Below are 8,274 nucleotides of genomic sequence, written 5' to 3' on the forward strand. Positions count from 1 at the left end.
TTACAGGCAAAGATCCAGTCTCAGCCCATGCCAGGGGTTATCTGTGTGTAAATTATGCTTCAGAAATGGATCCAACTGAAAGTAAAGGCATTCGGGCTTCAGTACTTCTGAACCAATCATATATTGCTTAAGGGGCACCCCCAGAGATGTAACTCCCAGGCACTTCAATTGTCTGCAGGTGGGGCAAATTGGTTTCTGCAGTCTGAGAATAGCTTCCCAAAGAAAGTCATAGCTCTATTTAAATGAACAAACAAATTAAAAAACAAACAAAAAAAGGGGGAAGGGCACAGGAATATAGTAGATGGGATCAGAGGCGTGGGGGCGGGGCACCAACAGTTGGATAGAAACCGATTAGTTATGACTTAACTTGACAATCACACTTTTACTAATTAAATTTTGACTAATAAGTCTTCCCTGTTCTCTCCTTCCAGTCTTCTTTCTTTGTATTTTAATCTAAACATACCTCTCTTTATTCCACTAATCTTAGTTCCTCTTCTCAAATCTTAGCTTTAACTGGAAATCATCCTCTAGAAAATACTCCTCCGTTAGAAGAAAGTTCATCTTTTTTCACTTGTCCTTTTCCCATTCTCTGTCCTCTACCAACCTCACAAGTGACACCAAAGTCCAGTGAAAAGTGGCAGAAATGTGTCCTTGTCCCAGTTTATCTTTAAAGCATCACAATGTAATCTTCATTCATTACATCTAAAAAATACATGTTATTTAATGCCTGTGGCACCAGACTGCAGACCACTTTTTATTGTCCTCTGATGATAATCAGCGTGACACTTAAATCCTGTTTCACTTTATTCCTATTTCTCCCATCTCTGCCATTAACTTTGACAACCTGAATAGTGCTCTCCATCACACAATCACAAGAAGCTGTCCACAGCCACCATTATATCCAGAAGGCTCTGTTATCACAGGTAATACTTGGGATTATTTAATCAATGTGTACCTGTATTATTTAAAGCATATTTTGGATATGATTACTGTTCTGACAGTTAAGATTTTAGAAGACTTGTAGAATCTTCTTACCCTTTTCCCTGTATCCTGAGTCAACTGATTCTAGGACACAACCTTAGAAGTTTTAGAAATTTGAGTGCACAAATGAAAACTAAAGAGCCATGACATTTTAATTAATGCATATCTTTTATTTGTGAGAATCCCACAGAAAGAGGGAACATTTATTTCCAAAAAGGGACACGTGCATGTCTTATGATTCCAACAAAAATCACAGTATAACCAGGCTTCAACTAGGCAAGGAATAGAAGGTAGCTTCAGATGGTAAAAGGCAGTTGCAGGCAGTCATGAATCTTCCCAGAGGACCTGTACCTTGATGTGACGTATCTATCCCTCGGTGTCCAATTGTTAAAAAATAAAAAGTCAAAACCTTATTGGACATTTAGAAGTGCCTTGCTATATTTAGGTGATCTTTCCCTGTCCACAGTTCAATCCATCTTTTCCCACCAGCACAGCTTTACTCAGATTCTATTATATGTATTATTTCTCCACACAATTTCTGCTTTATTATAATGATTATACTGTTTTCCTGACAAAAGGAAATACCAAGTCTTCCAGTAAAAGGGAATTGAGTCCCATGAGCATTTGTCCTCTACCTGCTGGAAAGGGTCTTATACTTTAATAAATAAATCAGTGAATCAATAACAAATCAATAAGTAAATGAAAATAACAATACTATTTTCAAGGATCACCTTCATCTATTTCTCCTCTTTCTCTTGGAACACAAAAGAATTGCATAGCTTTTCTTCCTTAAATTTAGGTAAGATTTTTGATCAAGTGTTTAGGAACAGGATTCTGATTTTCTCATAAATTTACTGCTATGCTATATGTATTTATCAACTCTTTTCATCACAAGTATATTGTATCATTGTGTGTGTGTGTGTGTTTGTGTGTGTACTCACTGTATTTTTAAAGAAACATTTAGAGTAGTGACATGTTGAAGCAGATGACAGGAAACAGCAGCAACAAAATCTATGAAAATTGTTGGCTTTATCTACTGCAAAAATGTTACTGTCTTTATACTCCTATTTGTGGGTTCGTCACCAGTTGTGGGTTCTGGCCGGCAGAAGTCCCATCGAGAAGAAATGAATTACTCAAGGCTCTGTGGAAAAGTCAAGAAAGCGAGAGGGAGTCAGGAGCCAACTCCAGGAGCCTCTCAGATCTCTCATATTTATTGAGTACAGTCAAAGGAGGAATGCAGGAATTTAGGGAAGGACAGGGTGGGATCACCATGAGTACAAAGGCTTTGTTTATTGTTGGTGTTTGGCTCAAGGTCAGAAGACCCTTTTTGGTGAATCATGTTCCTGTTGAGCCTCTCAGCTTATCAGGGCGGAACGTGTGAGAATCAGCTGCTTAACAACTTGGACTCAGGCGGCTGTGCCTGTCTTAGGTTGCCCCCTCAGGGGATCTTACCGTCTTTGGCTAACCAGCCTTCTCACCTCTGAGTCTGCGGCTTTTTATAAGTTGTTTACCATTCCAGCCCACGGCTGTTTTGGGGATAGAAGACTAACAGCAGGCCGCTCAGCGTTTATAGCCGGGGGGCCTGGGTCATTGCTAAAACCTCAAGGCAGTTACCAAGCACATCTTCTTTAAGGAGATAAGCAGCTGGGGTCTGTTATAATTTGTTAACCCAATTATGGGCTCCCACACCCATTCATATTTTATAAGGACTAAATAATTTTGAAATTAAAGTCTCCTTTTTTCTTTTGCTAACAACTTTAAAATATCATTTTTTTCTCTTTTCTTGTTTTCCACCAACATGGAAACAGTATTTTTTCACCAATGTAGTAACTGCCATGGTTCTATGCGGAAGACAGTCTGATTCACTATATTGTCTGCTCTGCGCATTTTCCCTTCTCAGAGCTCTCTCGTGCTATGTTTAAGCCTTAATGGTGACTTGTTGAAATTCATTAATTTTCCTGAGATTATAACTAAATATATAGATCAAAAATATAATATTTTCTAGAATTACTTCTGAAAATTTATATTTTAAATAAAGCTTACAAATATTTAATTTTTACCATTATTTCCTAATTATCTTACTGATTGCTACTTAGGTTCTGTCTATTGATGTGTATAGTGGAAGAGTTCCATCATGTTGTAGTGCTGCACATTCCTCCAAATTCATATTCAGTGACCGCTCTCTTGGTATCTTGGAATTGGGCATGGTTGCAGTGTTTACACCATAGAAATGGGCAAACATCACAAACCAGGGCTTGATTTATTGTTTTGTTGACTGTCTAGATTTAGGAAAATAACAGAGAACATGGTATTGCAGATTAAACTTAAGTCTATCATATCTGTGGCCATTATGTTGTAAATAGCACCAAAAAGTGAGGAATTACGACAGCTCACTTTGAAAACAGTCTGATTTAGCAAAGAATTCTCTCACATCATTGGCAATTGAAGTTCTGATACGGGTTTTCATTGTTTCATGTTGTCTTACTTATTAACATAAATGACGATCTCAAACAATATTCATGTTGAAACTATGCTTATTAATCACCTACTTGAGTGATTTCTTTCTTATTCATTAATAATCAAGCATTATTCACAGTCTGATTGAAATTATCATTGGTGCCAGAATGAAAAAAAGTTTGTAGCAGATTTTGTGAGAAATAGCCAGTCACACTGCAGTTATGCATTTTTTAAAGTGTACATATTTTTGTTACAATTTGCTATTTATAAAATTATGTAAAGGAATATCAAAATCATCAAGTTAACACTCAAGCGGTATTGTGACTTTTATTAACATATATAGGCACACACACACACACACACACACACACTCCATCCCATACATATTTTCCTTTTTTCAAAGAGCCATTAGTAACATGTACCAGCACATGACTGCCCTACGTTGTAGTTCAGGCACTCATTACCTCTCACTGGAGCACTGACATAATCTTTCACATCCTTCCCTGCTTTCCATCTGATCACTACTCCCTGCTTTTTCTGAGCTTTACAGTCTAGTAATAAGGACAGGCTTATATTTCTCCTACACAGCTTGTGGTGTTCAGTAACTTCATGACTTTGTTCTTCATATTTCTTTGGGCTTTTCTTTTTTATTTTAACTAGTGAAATTCATGTATCATGGTCCGACTGAGGTGTTTCATGTACACAGTAAATGTTCCATTATTTATCCTTTGGTCTCATATTATTTTTGCTTTGCTTTAATTTATATAAATCTCAGTTTATTCAAACATTAAATGGGCTGTCACTCCATTCTGCACATATTTATTCAGGTCTCATGTGTGCCAGGTGTTGCTTTAGGTAGTAGGGTGGGATATTTTAAAAAGGTAGAAATTTCTGGCCTCGGAAACTAGTGATGAGACATCATCTAGATTAGTGATGAGGTGTGGGAAGCCTTTGGTTCATTGTGAGCACATGTGAGTCAGCCTGAGCTGCTATAACAAAATACCAGAGACTGGGTGGCTTATTCAACAACAGGCATTTGTATCTCACAGTTCTGGCCACCTTCTAGCTGCATCCTCATCTCATGTGGGAGAGGAAGCTCTGGGATCTCTTTCTCTTCTTCTAAGAGCACTAATCTCATCATAGGGGCTTCCCCACCCTGACCTCATCTGAACCTAATGAAACCAAGACTGCAGGTGCTAATACTATCACATTGGCAGCTGGTGCTTCAATATATGAATTTGGAGATGGGGACACAAAAATTCAGTCCCCAGTAGCATTTAAACTTTAGTTGTGATGATGATGACGTGATGATTCAAAACTAAATACTTTGTCCCTAAACTGAGCTTCTTTATGATTTTATGCACTTTTGTGCCTTAAGAAGAAATTTCATCTTAGATTTCTCTGTAGATTCTTCATTGTCCTTCCCTTTCTCAGGGGCCCCATATGTTGGTGATCCATTACCTAGGGATAGGTTGAATATTAACAAAAGGAAAAATGAAATGGGTGTTTTTGTATATTTTAAGGTTACAGTCAGTGATATCCTTATGGGTTTACATGTTTAAGAACTCAGTTTATAGATCTAATGTTGGCATTTTGTTAAAGAATAACCAGAGGTTTGGATGAATTTTGGAAATATAAATAACCAATTTCAAAACTGTAAAGTGGAAATATATATTGCCAGTTCAGATCATTGAAATCCAAAAATGAATTTAGTGATTTGTTCTAAGACACAACAGAGTGGTGACTGCTATCATTTCCTCTGATTAGTGCTCAGGGCAACTTTAGCTGAAAAAAGTTCCATTTCTATCAGACAGCATGTTTCTGAAAGCTTTTGATCATAAAGATAAATTCTTAATTCCTCTGCAAAATATTTAATATTTCCATTTACAGTTAACCAGACATGATCATTGCTTAAGGATTTTTAATAGAAGTGAGATGATCATCAGTATTTCAAAACAGGCCTACCTCATTTTATTGCACTTCACTTTAATTACATTTTTTTCTACAAATTGAAGTTTTGTAGCAACCCTGCATCAAGCAAGCTATTGATGCCATTTTTCCAACAGCATTTCCTCCCTTCCTGTCTCTGTACCACATTTGGTAATTCTCACACTATTTCAAATGTTTTCATTATTATCGTGTATGTTATGGTGGTCTGTGATCAGTCATCTTTGATGTTACTATTAGAACTTGCTGAAGGCTCAGATTATGGTTAGATATTTTTTAATGATACAGTATTTTAAATTAAGGTATGTACATTGGTGTTTTGGCGAAATGTTATTGCACACTTAATAGACTACAGTATGATGTAAACATAACTTTTATATCCACTGGGAAATCAAAGCAAGTTTTGTGACTCACTTTATTGAGTAATAAAGTGATAATTACTTTATTGCAGTGGTCTGGAACTGGACCCGCATTATGTCCAAGTATGCCTATGTAGCTGCATATCTGTTACTAAGTCATGGGTTCATTATCACATAGTTTATGTATGTATATATACATATATATATGTGTGTGTGTGTGTGTGCGTGCATGTATATTTACTTCATCTCCTTCACGTATACTTATGCAGGAAATTTTATCACATTCTGGATGAAGAAAAATCAAGGTAATTGAAATTTTGCAAACCTGTTTCAGTGGAGCTCCACATCTTTTGCTTCATTCTAAAACAGACTATATATAAAATTACAATTTAGTAATGAGCTTTATTAAAGAAAATAAATGGTTTCCATGAGTAATGAGATCATAATAATTTTTCATAAATGACTCTAGCCAGATTTCATGTGAATTGACAAATGATGCTACAACTCAGAAGATTTAATTCGGCACAAGTCATAGAGTAGAATAAAACCATACAGTTCAAGAAAAGCGTAAATATTTAAATGAATTATTAGGTCTTGAAATTTCAAATTATTGGCTACAGGAAATAGTGATAGAAATATATATAACATTTTTTAAATAGAAAAAGCTTTGATTTTGAAAAATAACCTAAACTATAAAATTTTAAATATTTATCTCTCTGGGCTATTTATTGTAACTACTCACTAATTATATGTATGTGTGTGTATGTGTGTGTATGCATGCATATATACATATATGTATGCACATACATATATTTAAATGTATGTATATACACATGTAAAATTAATGCATGTATATTCACTATAACACATGCATATATATAATGTATATAAACATATGGTATGTAAAGTTTTAAATATTTCAAAATTTATAGTATGTTCTAAAGACATTGATAATTTAAAATAAGATCATATTTCAGATTAAGCATTATTGAATAAATGGAATAAGTAAGAAAACCATTGTTGTGCTAAATCCACCAAAAAGTTTCAGTGTATAAAATTTTTGAATATAACAACTATTTTACTAAAGGGATAAAACAATACTTGTTCCTTAGCCATTTAACATTAAGTAGGTTGATTTTTTGTCTGTTTTAACATCACCATTTTTGTGTTATTGCTAGGATCTTTATGTGTTATTATCAAAATCAACTTCTAACCATGTGATATCTACATGAACCATATTTTGGTATCTCAGAATAAATAAATATAAAATGCTAAATGTTATCATTTTACCGTTACTGTTCTTCTCCTTGAGTTCTCATGGTAAAGTAAAAAGGATGGTTTATCTCTCCTGAATATTTTGTAAACCTATTTTAGATAAAGGTAAGCAATATTTAGAGGCCGAAAACTTGTGGTACTGCTACTAAACCTTAAAAAAATAAAAAGAAATAATACCATTTACAAAAACATGGATGGACCTGGAGATTATCATACTTAGTGAAGTAAGTCAGACAGAAAAAGACAAATATCGTATGATATCACTTATATGTGAAATCTAAAATAATGACACAAATAAACTTATTTCCAAAACAGAAACAGACTCACAGACATAGAAAACAAATGTATGGTTATCAAAGCAGAGAAGTGAGGGAGGCATAACTTAGGAGTTTGGGATTAGCAAATATAAATCACTATATATAAAATAGATAAACAAAAAGGTCCTACTGTATAGCACGGGGAAACTATATTCAATATCTTGTAATAACCTATAGTGAAAGAGAATATGAAAAAGAACATACATATGTGTAAGTGAATCAAATACTATATCATACTAGAAACGAACACAACATTGTAAATCAACTATTCAGTAAAAAACAGCATTAGTAATTTTGGATATCTGAGTATACCAAAATAAGTAAAAAAAATTCCTGCTCAAAAACAAGAGAGAACTTATTTTATTGGAAAAATCTCCTTTGTTGTTGTTTAATTTCTAATCAATGCAGAAGAGCATTTGAAACCTTGACTGGTAAACATTCTTCTAATTTATTTACAAGGATATTCTTTGGATTCTTGTAATACAGAAGTATTCCTATAGTTCAGTGTGGTGTATTTTATCCTAGTGCTTTAAATCTGTTTAAAGAAAAAGCATTTTATTAATCTAAGCATGTCACAGCAGATGAATTTTAAAAATATCTCATGGTCAGAATACTTTGGAAAGTTGTACATTTTCAGAATTTGGAAGGATTTTAGAAAATTTCTAGAAAATTTCTTTTCAGTGCCCAGTGGAGAGGCCTGGAGAGTAGTGGTTACGAGTGCAGGACCCAGAGTCAGGCTTGTTAGATAGGAATGTTGGCTTTATACCCAATAGTCAACTACCCCTAATATGTGAACCTGGGTCAGGTAACTTAACTTCTTAATTTCTCTAAAAGTGGCATTTTTCGCAGCAGCCATCTTACATAATTCTTAATTAGGACTAAATAAACTGATACAGACAAGGGGAGCCCTGGTTGATAAATCTGTAGATTGTGGGTTT

Source organism: Vicugna pacos, chromosome 2 (assembly GCF_048564905.1).
Source record: "Vicugna pacos chromosome 2, VicPac4, whole genome shotgun sequence".
In the NCBI taxonomy this organism is placed as follows: Eukaryota; Metazoa; Chordata; class Mammalia; order Artiodactyla; family Camelidae; genus Vicugna; species Vicugna pacos.